The 18,076-nt window shown below is 49.3% G+C and overlaps 1 protein-coding gene and 1 pseudogene across 4 annotated transcripts in view; both read left to right on the top strand.

Moving 5' to 3' along the window:
- The first annotated feature begins 2,090 nt into the window (after positions 1-2,090).
- The window catches only part of Arvcf (ARVCF delta catenin family member), a 50,819-nt gene continuing 34,833 nt past the window's right edge, over positions 2,091-18,076 (top strand). For all 4 annotated transcript variants that reach the window (XM_038344553.1, XM_038344554.1, XM_038344551.1 and 1 more), the window contains exons 1-2: positions 2,091-2,228; positions 6,999-7,050. The gene's annotated coding sequence lies outside the window, so the exon portion shown is untranslated. The remainder of the gene's footprint in view (positions 2,229-6,998; positions 7,051-18,076) is intronic.
- LOC119825860 lies at positions 9,394-9,541 on the top strand (annotated as a pseudogene).

The raw sequence follows: 18,076 nt of genomic DNA, 5'->3' as shown, positions 1-18,076 counted from the left end.
TTTGTAGCCACCTTTTCAGGCCATAAGTGAGGACCAGTTAGGAAGTTCTTCCCGAAGCACGCCTTCTCGGTGACTTCCCCCAGCACTCTCCCTACAAAGCTGGCCAGCACCTGGCTAGATGGGAGTGGGAACACTGAACTATTGGCACCTGTGGTCTTCTGCTCCATGTTTGACCCCTCCTTGGTAGGCAGACTGCAGGACAGCACCCCTGAGACCTACCTGAGCTGTCTCTACCTTCTATGGTCTTTGTTATGCAGCGGGTAACCAGACTCTAAAGCAGAAGGAGGCATTCCTAGCTTGAGTCAATTAGGGAGGAATGTTTCCCTTTTGCCTTCTTCCAGCAGAGAAGAGGCATGTCAGCCTCTATTGTATCATCACCAGGTACATAGAAATAGCGATACAGAACTATGGGACGACTTTCAGAAGAGCTCCAGGATGCCTAGAGACCATGCCTTTGGAGAATGCCGGAGGACAGTTGGACTTACTAAATCCACTTCCCATGGAGGAAAGGGACTACCCCACCACACAGCAACTTAGCCAGAGAGTTGTTCTACATAGCAAGAGCTGCCTTCTGGGAGGACTCTGTTTTCTTGAGGGGGCTCACTCTGTCTTCTCAGAGCTCAAAAATATCTCAATGTCAGGATGACAAATGGTTTTCATTTCAAGTGCCAATAGCCAACAGAGTAGAAGCAACTGCCTTGACTTTGAAGAGCTCCTGGTATCAGTTTTTATTGCTAGTGAACAGGTGGACCCAGAAGTGAGATCTTGCTCCAGGCATTTTTCTTTCTTTGTTCTTGCCAAGCAACAATGGTTCTTGTTCAACCATTATTGGGTGAGCATGCTGGACTCAGCATATGTGGGTGAAATATGACTGTCTGGGACCCCCCCACACACACACACACACTGGCTTCTGTTAGCACTATCTGTAGGGGCCTTGGAAGCACAGATAGCCCAGGAGTCACTTATTTCCAGGTGCATCCAGGGCCTGAAAGGCTTATAAACAAGCACAGGCCAGATTCATCTCTGCAGTTCCCTCTCCTGTTTACAACATCCCTGGTGGTTCCCCTCCACTGCCTTGTGTCACTGCAGATGTGGTTCGTGTTCTCTACCTGGCAGGGAAATGTGTGCTAATCTTTTCAGGTAGTGGATGAAGCTCCTTAATGTTTCTCCAGACTCAAAGCAGGGCAGAGGAAATGCCGGCACCAGGGTGGGGTGGGGAGAGATAAACAATAATTCCCCTTTCCCAGGCTGAGAACTCTATTAATGCCCCAGGAAAGAGCAGCCTCATGCAGTGTGGGGAGTACCCAAGAGCACGGTAAATATAGGCTTGACAGAAGAAACAAACCCTAGTTTTACCAGTCTATTTTTGCCCTCGAAACACTGCAGCCATCCCCACCCCTTGCCAGCCTTGCTAACCTTGTCTGTCCTCGCTGGGGGCAATGAGAGAGCCCCATACCCCATGGACCACTGGGTTCACGCCCTGGTCTCCTAAAACAAGCAAGAACCTCCCCAGACCTCAGTTTTCCATCTGTAGAATAGGGACAGCAAGCCAACCCTCCTTGTAGGAGAAATACCATTCTATGCCAATAAAAAGGATCGACACTCCACCTGGTGTCCGGCAAACAGCAGGCGCTAGAGGATACCTGCGAACTGGGGGTGGTGATAGAGACAACGCTGCTGTAGTCCAGTAGTGACCACCGGCCCTGGGAGCTGCAGCTCAGGGCCTACTATCCGGGAAAGTCCTCAGAAGGCGGCCGAGAGGGGGCAGCTCCGAGCCTTCTGTCACCGTTGCAACCGCAGCATTGGGGCAGGTGTCAGGGCCTCCTCGGCCTGCTCCGCTAGGGGGCCGATCATCCGCTAAGACTGACAATACCAGGAGCCCAACGGCAAGCTGCAATCTCTGCACATCCATCCAATCGGTGCGGGTTGCGGGGCGCGTCTCTCTACCAATGGGAAAATTCGCGGTTGGATGGGGCGGGGCCGGGGCCTCGTCGCCGGCTGGGTCCGCTCTGCACACGGGTCGTGGGAGGGGTGGGAGGGCTAGACCGCCGGCTGCTCGGGAGGAGGGGAGGGGGGAGGGTTCTCCCCAGCACCGGCACGAGTTGTGGCCCCGGGAGCCACGTTCGGTGCCGAGCGCTGGAGAGGCCGCTCTTCGTGCGCTGAGGGACCGGGAGCGCCTGTCTTGGGGGCGGAGGCCGCGCTGCGGAGACGCCCACGCCGCGCGCCAGGTGAGCTCGGCCGGGTGGGCGGGGTCCTGCTGTGGGCCTGGGGCCTGGGGCCTGGGGCTGGACACTTGATTCTGGGCCGGGGCTGGGGTGTGTGCTGGTGGAGCAGGCTGGGTATAGAGTCTAGCTTGCGACGTGGACTCGGGTAAGGACAGGGTCCTGGGCTCGGACTCAAGGTCTGGGTGGGGTTCGGAAGCCAGTTCTTCTGCCCATCAGCGCTTCGCCCACGCCGGGGCTCCAGAGAGCTGGGGTTGCTGGGGGGCGGGTCCCTTTGTGCGTGACCTCAGAGCCCTGTCCGACTTGACCAAGGCGTCAGCTTCATGCTACCGGGCTGAACACGACCCAGCTCCCGCAGCCTTGCCCTCCGCGAGCCACCGCCGCACCTGGAAGCTGGCACTCGGCAGCTACGGAAACTTTACTACGGGGACTCGGGAAGGCGAGGTCGGAGAACTTCCACGGGCGGCACGGCCGTTGGTGAGCACAGCGTCTCGGTGATGCCGATGGGATGTCACCGCACCGCGCTGCTCCTAAGGCCTCACAAATGAGAGAAAAGACTCTGCTGGGAATCCCTTGTCTGGTGTCTCCGCTTGGATCTTTTCCCTAGATACCCCACATTCCTCAGTGGGACGCCAACTCCAGACAGTCAGTAAGCCTGGAGTTGCTCTGGGTAGGAGGCCAGGGTACTCTGGCTTTCCCCTTTTAATTTTTAAGTAATCAGATGTTGCATACATGCAACATGTAACTATTTGTTTTGATGTCAGATAGCAAAGTATCTAGGGTACTAGGGGACTCTTGCTTCTTCTTCTTGTAGATTTAGACATTTAGATATGATGGAAAAGAAAGAAATGCTCCCATTTGTGTTAACTTTTAGGCGCTCTCTCTCTCTCTTTTTTTTAACCCATATATCTTTACTTGCAAGTATTCATTGCAGAGAGTCATTGGTCTGAATTGAGGCCTCTGGTTGCTGCTTACACTATCTGCTGGGTCCTCACTGGAACTCCCTTTGGTTATCCTGATGTTAGGCTAGACTTTTATAAAGCCAGGGGTAGAACTATGGGCAAGTTGTCATTGGGAACAACTCTCGCTCAGTACGGCCAGTTATGCACCAAGAGCATTCACCTCCACAATGATCCCCAGCCCCTGTACCTCTCCTCTGGTCCAGGATCCAGGCTATATCTGGTCCATCCAGAGCAAGTGCCGCCTGCTGTGGGGAGGGTCTCAGGATCTGTGAGCCTGGATGGTGATAGATACTGGGACTGCTCTAGTTCATCCCTGTGTTCTGAGGCTATGTCTGCTTCAGAAGCAGGTGGTCCAGATAGATGCTAGCTATCTGGAAAGGCCAGAAGCTGCAACTTTGTGTCATCTGAGGTAGGACCTGTTTCTTCTTCTGTCTACACCTATCCTTCATTTGGGGTCCATTAGTGCTCATCGCATAGTGGTCACAAAGTATTTGGCTCTGATGACAGGTACTTCTGAGCACAGCCAAGCCAGTGCCCAGCTGGTTCTCCTAGCTGTGCCATCCTCATGACTTCTGTACAGATGCTGGTGACCAAGGCTCTCTTGCATGAATTGGGCCCAGCCCTTAGTCTGGCTATGTCCCAGCTGCTATATCCCTCCTACCCTCAATCTGTGCTCTCTGGCTCCCTACATTCATTCTCTCTCACACAACCCTCCTCCAGGTGGCCTCTCCCTTGCCCTAAAGCAGCCTTTGCATTTCTCAGCCTCTGTAAGAGTAGGGCTGTGCTGTGTCCTTGTTTGTGCAGCCCAGGATTCAGACTGACTTCCTTTAACTCCCAGACTAGCCCGGAGCTCTTCCCCAGATGCCTTGCTGGAAAGCCAGAGCTCTGCTTCTTCTGGGTTGATAGTCAGAGCTGGGGAGCCGTGGTGGAGCCAGAGATCCTGGGACAAGGCTCCTTGGCATCCTGGAATGCTTCTTGCGCTCTGAGGGCCACTCAAGGGCCACATGGTGGGACGGTGAAACGTAGGTCCACAAGGACACTGGCAGATGGACATGGTTTTGCAGCAGAGTCTAGACCTGAGCTGGGCATCAGCGTCCCTGACTGCGGTTGGTGCATTCTTATGATGGGTCTGGAGGAGTGGCTTTGCTGTGGTAGGTGCCAGTCTTGGAGCAGCACGAACTGTCCCTGAAGGTGGCTGAAGGGATCCCTGTATCTGCGCCCACATTGACTGCAGGAAGGACATGTTCTCTTGCATTTTCATTCCCACCTTTGCTCGCAGAGCCCTAAGAGACCCATGCAAGGCTGCATCCTGCTGAGGCGATACCACAATCAAGCTCTTAGATAGGCCATCCTGATCCATGATGAGTACATGTGCCCTCAGTCACCTGCTCCTTATGCTCAGTCTGGCCTGCCCTTTGGTGGACTCAGCTTGTACCTGTGGGGACTCTCCACATAGTCAGCCTTTGCTGGTCCATAGCTTGCTGGTCTGGCTTTTCAGTTTGAGCCAGGCTTGTGCCCCAAGCTGAAGCCCTGTGTTTGGGTCATTGGCACTGTAACACAGCTGCAGCCCTTCCCCCAAGTCTCAGCAGGTCTGTGGAGTACAGGCAGGCATCAGCAGTGTGTCTAGAGATTTAGATGGTTTGGTGGCGAAGCCCAGTGTTTGTGCCTAGAAGGTAGGTTATAACAGGGCTAGGCTCAGACCATCCTCATTGAAGAAATGGCGCATGACGAAGTGCTCAGTGCTCCTTAGCCAGATGGGTTACCCAGGAGCCTGTAGACTAGCTCAGCAGATGTTCAAAGGCTTTCAAGATGGGTATCCCATCATGAGTCCCATCATTAGATTTGCCTTTGTTTCACTGCCCTGTCCAATCTCTGCCACTTCCCGTCTGCCTCCTGATACAGGGCTCCCAGCAAGCTGACTAGCTGTAGTCCTTCCACCCTGACCTAACGTCCTGTACCATACCCCTGTAATGAGAGTACCCCTAGAAAGAGACCCGTTCCTCTGTTGACCACTGTCACCCTGCCTCCTGTAGCCCCTCTGCGTCTCCACCCTTTGCCTAACTTCTCTCCTGGAGTCCCGTATGGCAGGAGTCACTTTCTTGTAGCCATGCCATCCCGCTCTGGGAAGGGGTATGTGAAGCCCTGGGAATATGAAGACGTGAGTTCAGGTCCTACCTGACCTGGACCTGGTTTTCACATTTGTAAGATAGGGAATTATACCTACCCAGGTCAGTCAGTGGAGTTAGATGTTGGCTTGCCATTCGTGTGGCCAAGGCTGTTGTGGTGTGACAAGTGCTGGGGTGAGACTTTAAAAGATCAGAGCTGATAGCAAAGTCATGTGGTTCTCTGTAAGACAAAATCCAGGTTAACATTTAAGTTAAAAGCAAAGTTGTCCCAGAAATGTCATGCGTAGAACAGGGGGTCATTTTCCAGCGTGGACAACTCTACCCAGCAGTTCCTCCAGTATCAGAAGGTCCTCCTGCCTCGGCATGTGCCGGCTCCCTCTTGCCTCTGGTGTTGTGTACTGACCCTCACCCACCCATCATGATCCCACTCTAATGTTTAACCAGCTCTCCACTTCCTTCTTGAAGCCTCTCTGCTGAATGGCCTAGATGCCTCTAGTGCCGCAGCCTGGCCTGAGTATGGCCACGAGAGGGCCTCAGGGACTGCTAGGGTAGCAAGCCAGGCTTCTGGTTCTCCCTGCTACCCAACTCTAGATTGATGGAATTCTTCCCTAGATAGGCTGGGGGAAGATAGGCTGTTATGAGACAGAGAGACGTCTGGGACCAAGTGAATGGAGTCCATTGAGGAAGATTGGGCAGAGGCATAGGACAATCTGGAAACAGACCAGAGAGGGAAGAACTCCTATTACTTACATCGAAGTACCCCTCTTGCTCAATCCTCCCTCACTGTCTGTGCCATATAGGTTTGCGTTTTTGTGACATAAACACTCCGGCAGTGTCCCTAAGCTTAGATACACTAGGAGGGAATGTGTCCCTAGGCTGTCTGCTGAGACAAGAAGTGGTGGTTCCTCCAGTCCACAGTAGGGTTGCGTGCTGAGAACGCACCACTGCCGCCGCCTCACGCCACACTCCAGCCTATACGCTGTGAGTGCTCCATGCTCCAGGGCCAGGTGTTAAGCTTGCCTGCTACCACCAGTGTCCCAGGAACTGGGAAGTTACCTAAGGGAGAAGGGTTGGGGCTGGTTTTAAGGAACCTTGGGAGAGGCAGATGCCATCCCACAGGGTAGGGATGGCTGAAGGGGTTGGAGGGGGGCACGACTCTACATGGAATAGCAAGACCCTAGTGAGAGAGTTCTCCTTGAGCCAGGGGGTGGTGGCACACACCTTTAATCCCAGCACTCGGGAGGCAGAGGCAGGCAGATCTCTGTGAGTTCAAGGCCAGCCTGGTCTACAAGAGCTAGTTCCAGGACAGGCTCCAAAATCCTGTCTTGAAAAACCAAACCAAACCAAACCAAACAAAACAAGACAGAGAGATAGAGAGTTCTCCTTGAGCTGTTTATCCGACAATACCAGATGCGGCCTTCTGGGAGGAGAAAGAGGGTGCTATCTGTCCACTCTGTGACCTCAGCCTCATGGGGAGGGAAGTGGACCTAATGTGAGCTGCAGTTCCAGTTGTGTGTTGAGACAGGAAAGCACATACAGTGTGTGGTTGAGTCAGGAGCTCCACGGGGCTCCCTTAGAATCAGGGATGCCAGTGTCCTGCTTGGGGAAGAGTCTAGGCCAGTGTGCCTGCATCCAGAAGGAACTGTCTCCAGGGTGGCTTCACATAGTATCCTCTGGTCTCTCTACAGGGACAGAGTCCACAGGATGGGTGTTAAGACATGCTGAGATCCCCTGAAATAGGTAAGTGGCCTGTGTCATTCAGGATAGCAGAATGTCCTGGTGGAGTTGGTGGGTGTGGTTAGTTGGGGAATCATCTAGGTACAGGCAGTACGTATTCTTGTCTGCTTAGCTTCATCCTGGGTAGACACAGTCTGAAGTCTGGACAGGATAAGATATGGGGGCCTGCCATGCCAACTAGGATTTCCCTGTGGCTCAAGTGTACATAGCAGCCACCAGATTGATGTCTGTCTTGAGGATGAGCCCACAGTGGGACTGACCTACCAGGTTGCTGGGCATTGTCAGTAAGGACATTAGCTGGGTCTGATCTCTGTCCATCTGGGGTTGGATACCAGCCATGGTGGTATCTGGTGTCACACATCCTGCTTGGCCTACAGCTCAGCTCAGGGGTGCTTCTGACTACCCAGGGGACAATGGAGCCACCAGCTGGTCACTGCTGATAAGCTCCAAGGCCTGGCACTGTGGACTTCATCTGCAAGGTGAATGAATCTTGCCGTTTTATGTGCCTGTGTTCTCTCACAGCCCCACCATGCTTGTTCCACTGTGGGGTAACAAGGCTGGTATCAGAACAAATGGCACTCCGCTCTGAGCATAGCCCCATGGTGTAGATCTGCGGTGTAGCAGTGGCACAGATGTGTGATGCCCAGGAAATGTGGCAGGTTGGGTGGGATGGTTGTTCTGTGTCCTCTGGTACTGTATGAATAGAAGAGATGCTTTGATGGCGTTTGACACCCTACAGGGTTGCTTTGGGGCAGAGTAGGTGATACAAGGAGTGCTCCCTGTCCACTCTTGTTCATCCTGGACAGCTGTCCAGTTCCCGACAAGCTGTCCTTTTCCTTCACAGAATTCTGCTCAGCCAACACCAGTGTCCAGAGCGGAAACCCTGGCCCTCTGTAGTGGTGTGCTGAGAAGAAGGTGGTAAACACAGACCCAGGAACCAGGCCTTTGGGGGCCTGAGGGTCCTCTATGAAGGAATATCAGGCACAAGGGGTGACCAAAGACCTCAGGCGTGGGAAGCTGTTGGCTAGACTGGGCATGTCTGTTGATGCGTGGGAGGACCACTGTCTGGCTGAACATGTCAGCGTACAGTCCACTGAGTTACACAGCAGCTTTTGAGATAAAGAGGCTCAGGCTGTGTCCAGGCCTTGAACCATGGCACTTCCTGCAGAAGAGGTGACAGTATCTGGGGACAAATGGAAAGAAGGACTACACTGCACCCCTCTTACTGTTTTACCTGCCTTGATTCTGGGGGCTCAAGTCCAGGATCCTGTACAGGCTAGGCTGTCTGGGCTGCCGCACATTTGGGAGGCCGGATAGCTGGCGCTCAGGTGACGGCTCTGGGACTGCTTGACACCCACAGCCACTTTTTGCTCTGGGACTCTCTTCCTTCTCTGCTTCTGCCTCCTCCCTGTCTTTCTTTGCCCTTCTCTCTGCTTCATGCTCTCCTTTCTCTGTCTGTGTTATGCGGTTTTGATTGATTATTCATGCCTGCTCTGGGTTTGGCAGGATGGTTGGCATCATTCATGCCATCTCTGCTTTGGTTTGGACCCATTTCATAGATTGGCGCAATACCCTGGCCCTGGCTTATGGCTCCCTGTCTTGTTATGCCTTAAAGTGCGTCTCTGCATATAGCCAGGAGGGACATGGGGAGGGGCCCTTGTAGCAAAGGTAAAATGGGGCTATGTGTTTCCCATGCTCACCTTCAGCCACTTTGTGCCTACTTACTGAGCACCATGCCAGGCATGGGCATTGCACTAGAGGAGTTCTAGCTGGCTGAAGAGATGAATAAGAACAATTACAAACATGGGGTTGTGAGATGGAAGTAGTGGGGTTCCCCCAGAAGGGAGAGCCTAAAGGCACTGTGAGAGAGTGACACCCTTACTGCAAGGCCTGGGTAATAACGTATCTTTTACACAATTACACAAGCTTCTGCCCCTTCTCAGAAATCTGCACCAGCCTGGTCGGTCCCACACCAGGTTCTCCTCAGGGGTTGATGGCTTTTCCAGTCTTTAGTTTGAGTCTTTAAATATTAATGATTTCATCTCTGCCTCCTACACATTTTTTCTCAACTTTTACATTTTTGTTTGTGGCAGCTTTTGATGTTCAAAATTTTTCATATTTATAGCAAAGCATTGAATGTTTTCTGTTGTCCTCTCCAGCAGATAACTAGCTAGATAGCGTCTCTTTCTCCTACTAGATGCTGCTGCTTTAGGCTTTTACACTCAACATTTAATCCGCCTCGAATTTATTTTGACATAAATGCAAAGTGAAGGTTTAACTTTGTTTTTCCCGTTGCATCTGAACTGTTTCTTTCCTAGTGTCTCCTGTCAGGGAAAGGGAAATGTCACACTCATCTGTCTGAGGAGACATGATCAGGAAGGCCATTTCCCGGGGTGAGGCTCCTTCCTGGACACGAAAGGTGCTGACCCCTGTTACTGTCCCCAGTTTATGAAACTCAGCTGCTTCTTTTGTAGTAGTGGGAGACTTTCACCCTAAATAGGTGTGTTGTGTGTGGAGAGATGCTGCTGTGTCTTCAGGTTCTCAGATTTGCTGTCACTAGTGATGCATTCAGTCCCTAGCCAGTGCTCATTGCTCTCACTGAAAGACCGCGTATTGGGGGCTGGGAAGATGGCTCAACAGGTAAGAGTGCTTGCTACTCAAGTGTGAAGACCTGAGTTCAAATTCTTGGTGTGGTTATAAAAAGACAGGCATAGTCACATGTTTGACCCTGTAACCCCAGTACTGTGGAGGACAGACAGAGACAAGAGCATCCCTGGGTGTTGCTAATCATCAGCCTAGCTCCAGGTGGTGAGAGACCTATCTCAAAAGATAAGGTAGAGAGCAATAGAGTGCCCGGGCACTCACTGTCCTCCGGCCTCTGTTCACAGATAGATGCACAGAGGTGTACATGTGTGTGCATACACATGTATTGTTTTTGTTTTTTGAAACAGGGTCTCACTATGTAGCCTTAGCTGGCCTAGAACTTGCTATGTAGACCAGACTGACCTCAAGTTCAGAGATCCATCTGTCTCTGCCTCCTGCATGCTAGGATTAAAGGTATGCACTGGCTTGCTTGTATATTTTTATATATACTGAGTGATCCTCTGTATGCTCCCTTCCCCGGGATGTCTGTGGGAATCCTGGAGCCAGTGCCACTTGAGCAAGCTGTGAGACTTGTGGCACTCTGGAGACTGTTGACTGGACACAAGACCTGATCCCTGTTGTGTTGAGGCCTATTCCTCCTTGGTTCTCCTTACAGCTGCCTGGCCCTAAAGCGACATACAATGGTGTTAACTGGTGACAGTGCCAGAGCTTTTGGGTCTGAACAACCCTGCAGTTAGGTGTAAGGCATCCTGGAGTCAGCTTGTGTGGATCTTCAGGTGGAGTCCCTTGCCCAGACGGCTTTGTTCTGCTGTGGATGATCACTGTCCTCATCCTCAGGGGTGATGGGCTCTGGAATCCTGGTAATCCCAGGTTGGAGGAGCTTCTAGGCTGGGCACTCACATAGTTCCAGTTTGAGTCTCAGCCCTAGGGGCGAGTGTGCTCAGTTGGTCTGACTGCCTCATAAAAATCTTGCCTACATGACTGGTCTCACTGTGTTGGTTGGCCTGTATGTAGACCAGGGCGGGGCCTCAAACTCACACATCCACCTGCCTCTGCCTCCCAGATGCTGGGATTAAAGGTGTGTGCCACCACGCCAGACCTACATGGTGTTGCTCAGGGCATTTATCACAGCAGCAGACATAAACCAGGAGACATCACCATCCCCCTGCTCAGAGTGACTTACGGGGGCATGGCAGGTGCCGCCGCTTCGTCTGTCAAGGCGGCAGTGTCTAGGCTATAGATAGAGGCTCTGGCTGTGCTTGGGCAGGAGTCTCTGCTGAGTAGCCTCACCAGCTGCCTTGGGATAGCAGATAGGGTACCTCTCTTACCCTCTGTGTATCTAGGCCCGGTCTCGATGTCATCTGCCTCAGTGTATTTCCTGGCCCTCACCCTTTGTGTGTTCATTCCAGCCACAGTCCTGCCCACTGGCACTGTCTCTGGATATCTGCCCGTGAAGCCTCCTCTATATAGCTAGGTGAGCCGGCCTGGGTGTCCCTGTTCCAGCCTGACAGCTGGGGAATCTAGGAGTTACATCTCAGCCAACCTGCCCCAACAGGGTATCTCCCAGCAGTCCAAGTCCTACGTTTCTCTAGCCAAGACTGCTCTGGAGGAGGCTGCTGTGTCAGGTCACAGGGGGTGAAGGATGTGGGCAGAATTGGGATGTTCTGTGGTACCTCTGCATGTTTGTGAGTGGCCTACTGAGTTTCTTGTCTAATAGGCCAAGTTCAACTTTTAAAAATTCTTTCTTCACTGAAGTTCTTCAACATGCTCCTGGGCTTCCTTGCTAAGCTATGCCAGATAATGGAGGTGGCTCAGCCGAGTCTTCCCTGGGCCTTTGCTGTGTGCCCCAGAGGGAGGTGCCATTCTAGATGACCAGGTGGTAGGCTGCCATGTGGAGAGAGGTTCTGAATATACAGACGGGGAAACTGAAACCTCTGCCATGAGGAGTCTGGGATGGCTCACATAACTTGACCTCGGAAGTCCAGTTCTGGTCTCTCAGTGCCCCCTCTCCTGTGCTGTTATTTCCCAAGAACCATCCATGTTCTCGGAAATGTTTCCATTATTACTTGCAGTTTCTGTGGGCTGCTGTCAGGCTGGGAAGCCGCTGCACTGGGCCTGGCTCACCACCTCTTTAGCAAATACTTGCCTCTCATCCCCTACTCCACCATAAGATTCCCATGATGTTCATAATAAATCTCCCCTCCACCCACCAGTCCATTACATCAGCTTCCCTGATTTACACCCTTTTCAGCTCTGCAGCCTGTGAGACAGCCCTGGCCCTCCTAAATACATTAAATGTACAGGTCTCTGGTCCTACTGCAGTCCCAAGGCAGTCTGCCCTACCCCCAGTCCTTGGGCACACCCAGGCTAGGGAGCTGTGCTGGTGTGCTGCCTGCTGCCTGGGCACTGTTCTCCAGCTGTGTGACCTCACTTCCTCATTTGGAAGACATCCCTGAGCTCTGGCTATGGGCTGCAGCTCGGCTCTGCTTTAGAACCCAGTGCGTTCCCGTCTCCCCCAGTTTAACTGTTCTTTCTAGATGAGGTGGACAAGGAAAGGGAATGTTTAGGGTTCGAAGTCTTCCTGACCCAAGCAGAGGTGGTGGCAGCACAGAGGGAGCTTCACGTAGCCACGTAGGTGGAATGTTTGGTCTTTCTTCAGTTCTGTCCTCTCTGAGCCACACTTGATAGAGATGTCTTAGTTCTGGAATGTGAAAGATAGCCAGCTATAGGTGTGTGCTTTTTGTTGGTGGTGTTTTGGACAGGATCTTTCTACATAACCCTGGCTGGCCTGGAATTTGTTATATAGATCAGGCTGGCCTCAAGCTTACCCTCTGAATATTGGGCTTAAAGGCATGCACTACCAGGTCTGTTATTAATGTATGATGTAGGAGGTTCCCCCCCCCCACACACTGTTTCTTTCTGCTAATCTCTCTCTCCGTCTCTCTATCTACCTTTCTATCGATCTGTTGATTGAGACAAGGTTTCTTTGTGTAGCTCTGGCTTTCTTAGAAATCACTCTATAGACCAGGCTGACCTCAAACGCAGAGGTAACACCTACCTATACTTCCTGAGTGCTGGAATTAAAAGTGTGCACCACCACTGCCTGACAGATTTCTTTATTTTTTACTTTGTATGTATGGGTAGTTTGCCGTGTGCATTCAGTGCCCAAGAAGGCCAGAAGAGGGCGTTAAGTCCCCCAAGACTGGAGTTTCAGACAGTGGTGAACCTCCTTGTGGTGCTAGGAACTGAACCTGGGTCCTCTGGAAGAGCAAGCGGCGCTCTTAACCTCTGAGGCATCTCTCCAGGCCTCCCTGCTGTTTTGAAATAGCCAACACTATATTTTTAAATTTTTATTTTTTATATACTTATTTAAGAGAGTATTTGTAATTGTGTGTTTGTGTGTAATTGTATGTTTGTGCACACGTGCACACATATTTGAATATGAAAGTGCAAGGACTCAGTTTCCACAGTACCTAGTGTGGAGTTCACCTTGGTTTTGAGGATTCCAGTTCAGGTCCTCATGCTCGCATGGCAAGCACTTACCCACTGAGTCATCTCCCAAGCCCAGTTTTGTGATTTCTAAGGTTACATGAGGAGAGTCTTTGTTTGTTTGTTTGTTTGTTTTTCGAGACAGGGTTTCTCTGTAGCTTTGGAGCCTTTCTTGGAACTAGCCCTTGTAGACCAGGCTGGCCTCGAACTTAAAGAGATCCGTCTGCCTTTGCCTCCCCAGTGCTGGGATTAAAGGTGTGCACCACCACTGCCTGGCAAAAGATTCTTTTTAAATTGTGCTAAAATGCACTTAACCTTCAAGTATACATTTCACCAGTGTTAAATATGTTTACATCGTTCTGCAGTCATCTCCAAACTTCTTTTTGCAAAACTGGAGCTCTGAGCAGTGATGTCCTCCTTCCTCTCTCGCAGCCCCACGCCCTCATCTGTCTATTCTCTTCACTATTGTAGCAACTCATAGAAGTGGAATTGTGTAGGATTTGTCTTTTGGCCCTGTTAGTTCAGGATTCATCTGTAGGGCTGGAGAGACGGCTCAGAGGTTGAGACTATGTGTGTACTGGTCCAGTTCCCAGCACCCACGTCTTACAGCTACATTCAACTCCAGTGCCAGGGGTTCTGATGCCTTTCCTGAGCTTTGTAAACACCTGTATTCAAATATCCACAAACAATACAAATGTTAAAAATAAAATTTAAAAAATAATCCATGTGTAGGCAGGCTTGGTGGTTCTTCCTTGCAATCTCAGCATTCAGGAGACTGAGGCAAGAGGTTGCTTCAAGCCCCAGGCCAGCCTGGGCTACAGAGAAAGACTCTTTTCAGCAACAGGAACACAATCCTATGTATGAGAGTTTCTTTTCTCTTGTTTTATTTCATAGACAGGTTCTAGATCAGTGGCACACTTGCCTGGAAACAGGTTCTAGATCAGTGACACACACACACACACACACCCCCCTACCTGCAGGCAGGTTCTAAATCAACAGTACCGTAGGCAGGTTCTAGATCTGTGGACCACATGCCTATAAGATAGGTTCTAGATCTTTAACACATATGCCCAACCCTCCTGGAAGCTGAGATTGCAAGCCTGAGCCACTATGTCTGCCTTCTTTTCTTTATAAAGCCAAATAATACTACATAGTACGTACATTTATTCCTTCACCAGTGAATATTTAAATTGCTCCCTTCCCTTGGCAGTTACAAGTAATGCTTCTGTAAATGTGAGTGAGTGTCCAGATGTCTTCAAAAGCTGCTCTTCATTCTGCGTAAGCTGGTTGCTCCCCTGTCACTGTGATGAGACACCGTGACCTGTAACTTACAGGAGGAAGAGTTTACTTGGGCTTGGGCTTCGAGGGAGAGTCTGTGCTGGCTGGGTGGCACAGCAGCAGGAGCAGGAAGCTGAGACTCACATCTCCATCCACATCCAGGAAGCAGAGAGTGGACTGGAAGTGGTGTGGTGAAGTCTCAAAGCCCACCTCCAGTGTTACTTTCCCCAGCAAGGCCACACTGTTTTGTATGAAGCAATACTACCAGCTGCGGACCAGGCATCCTCTTATATGAGCCTTTGGGGGCCATTCAAACTACCACACACCCCTAGAAGTTTTAGAAATTCTAGAGACTGATTGTTTTTTAGCCTTTTTTTTTTTTTTTTAGAAACTTTGTACCCACAGTGGCTGCAGCACTAACAGTGCACAGGGTTCTAATTTACCCATATCTTGACAATACTTTTTTTTAATTAAAATAATTTTTTATTGTCCTGTGCCCTTTTGGGAGCAGCTGTCCTGGGGTGTAAACTGATCGCACATTGTGCTTTTTCATTTGTATCTCCCTGATGACTGGAAATGCTCAGTATTTCTTATGTGTTTGTTGATTATTTGAATATCTTCTTTGCAGATGTATTTACATATTTACATATCCAACTCTTTTGCTATTTTTTAAAAATTGGTTTGTTTTGAAGTTTCTACTCATGAATTTTAGTTACTCTTATGTTCTATATATTATCCATATATGATATGGCCCTGTCTTTTGACATACAGATTTTCTCTTTGCTTCTTGGGATTTTTGTTTTGTTTTTAAAAGATTTTGCTTTACTTTTTTTTTAAAGATTGATTTTATTTTAATTTGTATGAGTGTTTTGCCTGCATGTACACCATGTGTGTCTGGTGCCTGCAGGGATCAGAAGAGGGATTTAGGTCCCTGAGACTAGAGTTACAGAAGGATGTGAGCTGCCATGTGAGTGCTGGGAACTGAACTTGGTTCCTCTGGAAGAACAGAAAATGCTCCTAACCACTGAGCGATCGCTCCAACACCAAAAATTTTATTTACTTATTTAGTTTTTGTTTTTCCTCAGACAGGGACTCTGAACTCCCAGGGATTCAACTTCTTTAGTCTCTTGAGTATTAGGACTAAAAAAGTATGTCACCATATCAAGTTCAGACTTATTTCTTAACTACCCAGCCCTCTTTTGCATCCAGTTTCTTGGCTGACTTTTTTGTTGTTGTTGATTTTTGAGATAGGGTTCTTGTGACCTAGATTGGCCTTGCATCTGGAGTGTGACTGAGGCTGGCCCTTGAACTTCGATTAATTCACCTCTCACAGCCTCACAAATGCTGCAGTTACACGCATGTATCTTCACACCTGGTTTAGATGGCTTTAATTTTTTGTTTGGTTGATTGGTTTGTTGCTAGGGATTGAAGCCAGGGCCTTGCTTATGCAAAACAAATCTACTCCTGTTTTTAACTGCAGCCCCATGTTTTTAATTCTGAACTCATCATTTTATTATTTTATTGCCAGTTACTTTGGCATCTTAGAAATGCCAAATCCAGTGTCATAAAAATTTTCTTGTGGATTTAGTCTCAAGTGTTCTTTTATTTAGGTTTCTGGTTCGTTTTGAGGTACTGGACATATATGGTGAAAGGTAAGGATCCAGCTTCATTCCCATGTGATGTCAAGTTTCTTCAGCTGTTTGTTGAGAAGATTGTGTGTCCTCATTGAGTGGCCTGTCACTCTTGTTGAAAGTCATTTGACTGAATAAACGAGATCTGCTTTTTTGTATTTTGTGCCATTGAACAGTGTGTGTGTCTGCTTTTATGGTTTTGATTCCGTGTTTTTTGTTTGTTTTTCATGACAGGATTTCTCTGCATCCCGCTAGCTGTCCTGGAACTCACGCTGTAAACCAGGCTGGCCTTGAACTCAGAGATCTGCCTGCCTCTGCCTCCCAAGTGCTGTGTTAAATGCGTGCGTGTACCACCATGCGAAACTTGTAAAAAAAATGTTTTGAAGTCAAAAGTATGAGCCTTCCAGCTTTGTTCTTTTTCAAGACTGTTGTGGGTCTGTGGTCTTCTCTGAAAGAGATTCTACTGAATCTCTTGACACATGTCATTGAGATTTTGGTTTGAAATACATTAAATACTTAACTATAGTGTTATCATAAATATTAGTAAAGTCTAAGGGCTGGCAAGGTGGCTAAGTGGGTGAAGACTCGCCACCAAGCTTGATGACCTGAGATTACCCCTGTAGGCCACATGGGGGAGGTGGAAGGAATGAATCACCTCCCCCATGTTGCCCTCTGACCTCTAAACATATGCCATTTTTTATTTATGTCTTTTCTAGTTTTCAGTGTACAAATCTTATATTTATTTCTGCCGCCGCTTCTGTTAATGGTGATGGTTTTGAGACAGGATCTCCTTCCCCAGGCTGCTCTGGAACTTGATCTGTAGCTAAGAATGACCCTGAATGCCTGATCTTCCTGCCTCCACTTGGAAGGTTGGAATTACAAGCATGTCCTACAAGCATGCCTGTTTGTGTGGTGCTGGGGATTGGACCCAGGACTGTTTGCGTGCTAGGCATGCATTCTGTTGACGTACCTTCCTAGTATCGTTGTTGGTTTTTATATATTATCTTGCTATTGTGAGTGGCAGATTTTATATGCATTGTGCTAGGGATCAAATACAGGAATACAGGGCTCTGTACATGCTAGACAAGCACTCTGCTGCTAAATACCATTTCCAGCCCTCCAGTGTTTTTTTTTTTTTTTAATATTTATTTATTTATTATGTATGCAATACTCTGTCTGTGTGTATGCCTGCAGGCCAGAAGAGGGCACCAGACCTCATTACAGATGGTTGTGAGCCACCATGTGGTTGCTGGGAATTGAACTCAGGACCTTTGGAAGAGTAGGCAATGGTCTTAACCTCTGAGCCATCTCTCCAGCCCCCCCTCCAGTGTTTTTGAAATGAGTTTTCACTTTGTTACTCAGGCTAGCCTTAAACTCACCATGTAGCCCAGGCCAGTTTCAAATTTACAATATACTTGTCACATACTCCCCTGGGATTATAGAATGTGTTACCACCTGGTTGTAAATGGAATAGATTTTTATCTTTTCATTTTGGATTCTTTGTTATTAGTATGCAAAATTGCAACTGATTTCTCTTTGTTGAAGTTGTATCTTACAGCTTCGCTGATTTTGTTTTTAGTGCTAATGTGTTTCCATGCAGTTAAGGCTTTAGGGGCTGCCTTTTGTTCCCACTATGTAGTTCGGCTGTCCTGAAACTCACTATGTAGACCAGGCTGGCTTCAAACTCACATAGATCTGCTTTCTTCTGTTTCCCAAGTGCTGGGATTAAAGGCGTGTGCCCATTTCTTGACTAATTGCTTTGGCAAGGACCTCTGTGTCTGAGTTAGGGTTTTTTTTTTGCTGTGAAGAGACTCCAAGATCACAGCAACTCTCATAAAGGAAAACACTTAATTGGGGTGGCTTACAGTTCATAGGTTTAGTCCATTATCATGGCAGGACATGGCAGCACATGGCAGCATGCAGGCAAACATGATGCTAGAGAAGGAGCTGAGGGTTTCACAAATTGATCTGTAGAGAACAGGAAATGGCTGTATCACTGGGCATAGCTTGAACAGTGAAGCCCATCC

The sequence above is a fragment of the Arvicola amphibius genome, chromosome 10 (assembly GCF_903992535.2).
Source record: "Arvicola amphibius chromosome 10, mArvAmp1.2, whole genome shotgun sequence".
NCBI classification, from domain to species: domain Eukaryota; kingdom Metazoa; phylum Chordata; class Mammalia; order Rodentia; family Cricetidae; genus Arvicola; species Arvicola amphibius.
The sequence above is the reverse complement of the archived record's forward strand: the minus strand, read 5'-3'. Positions and strand labels throughout refer to the sequence as shown.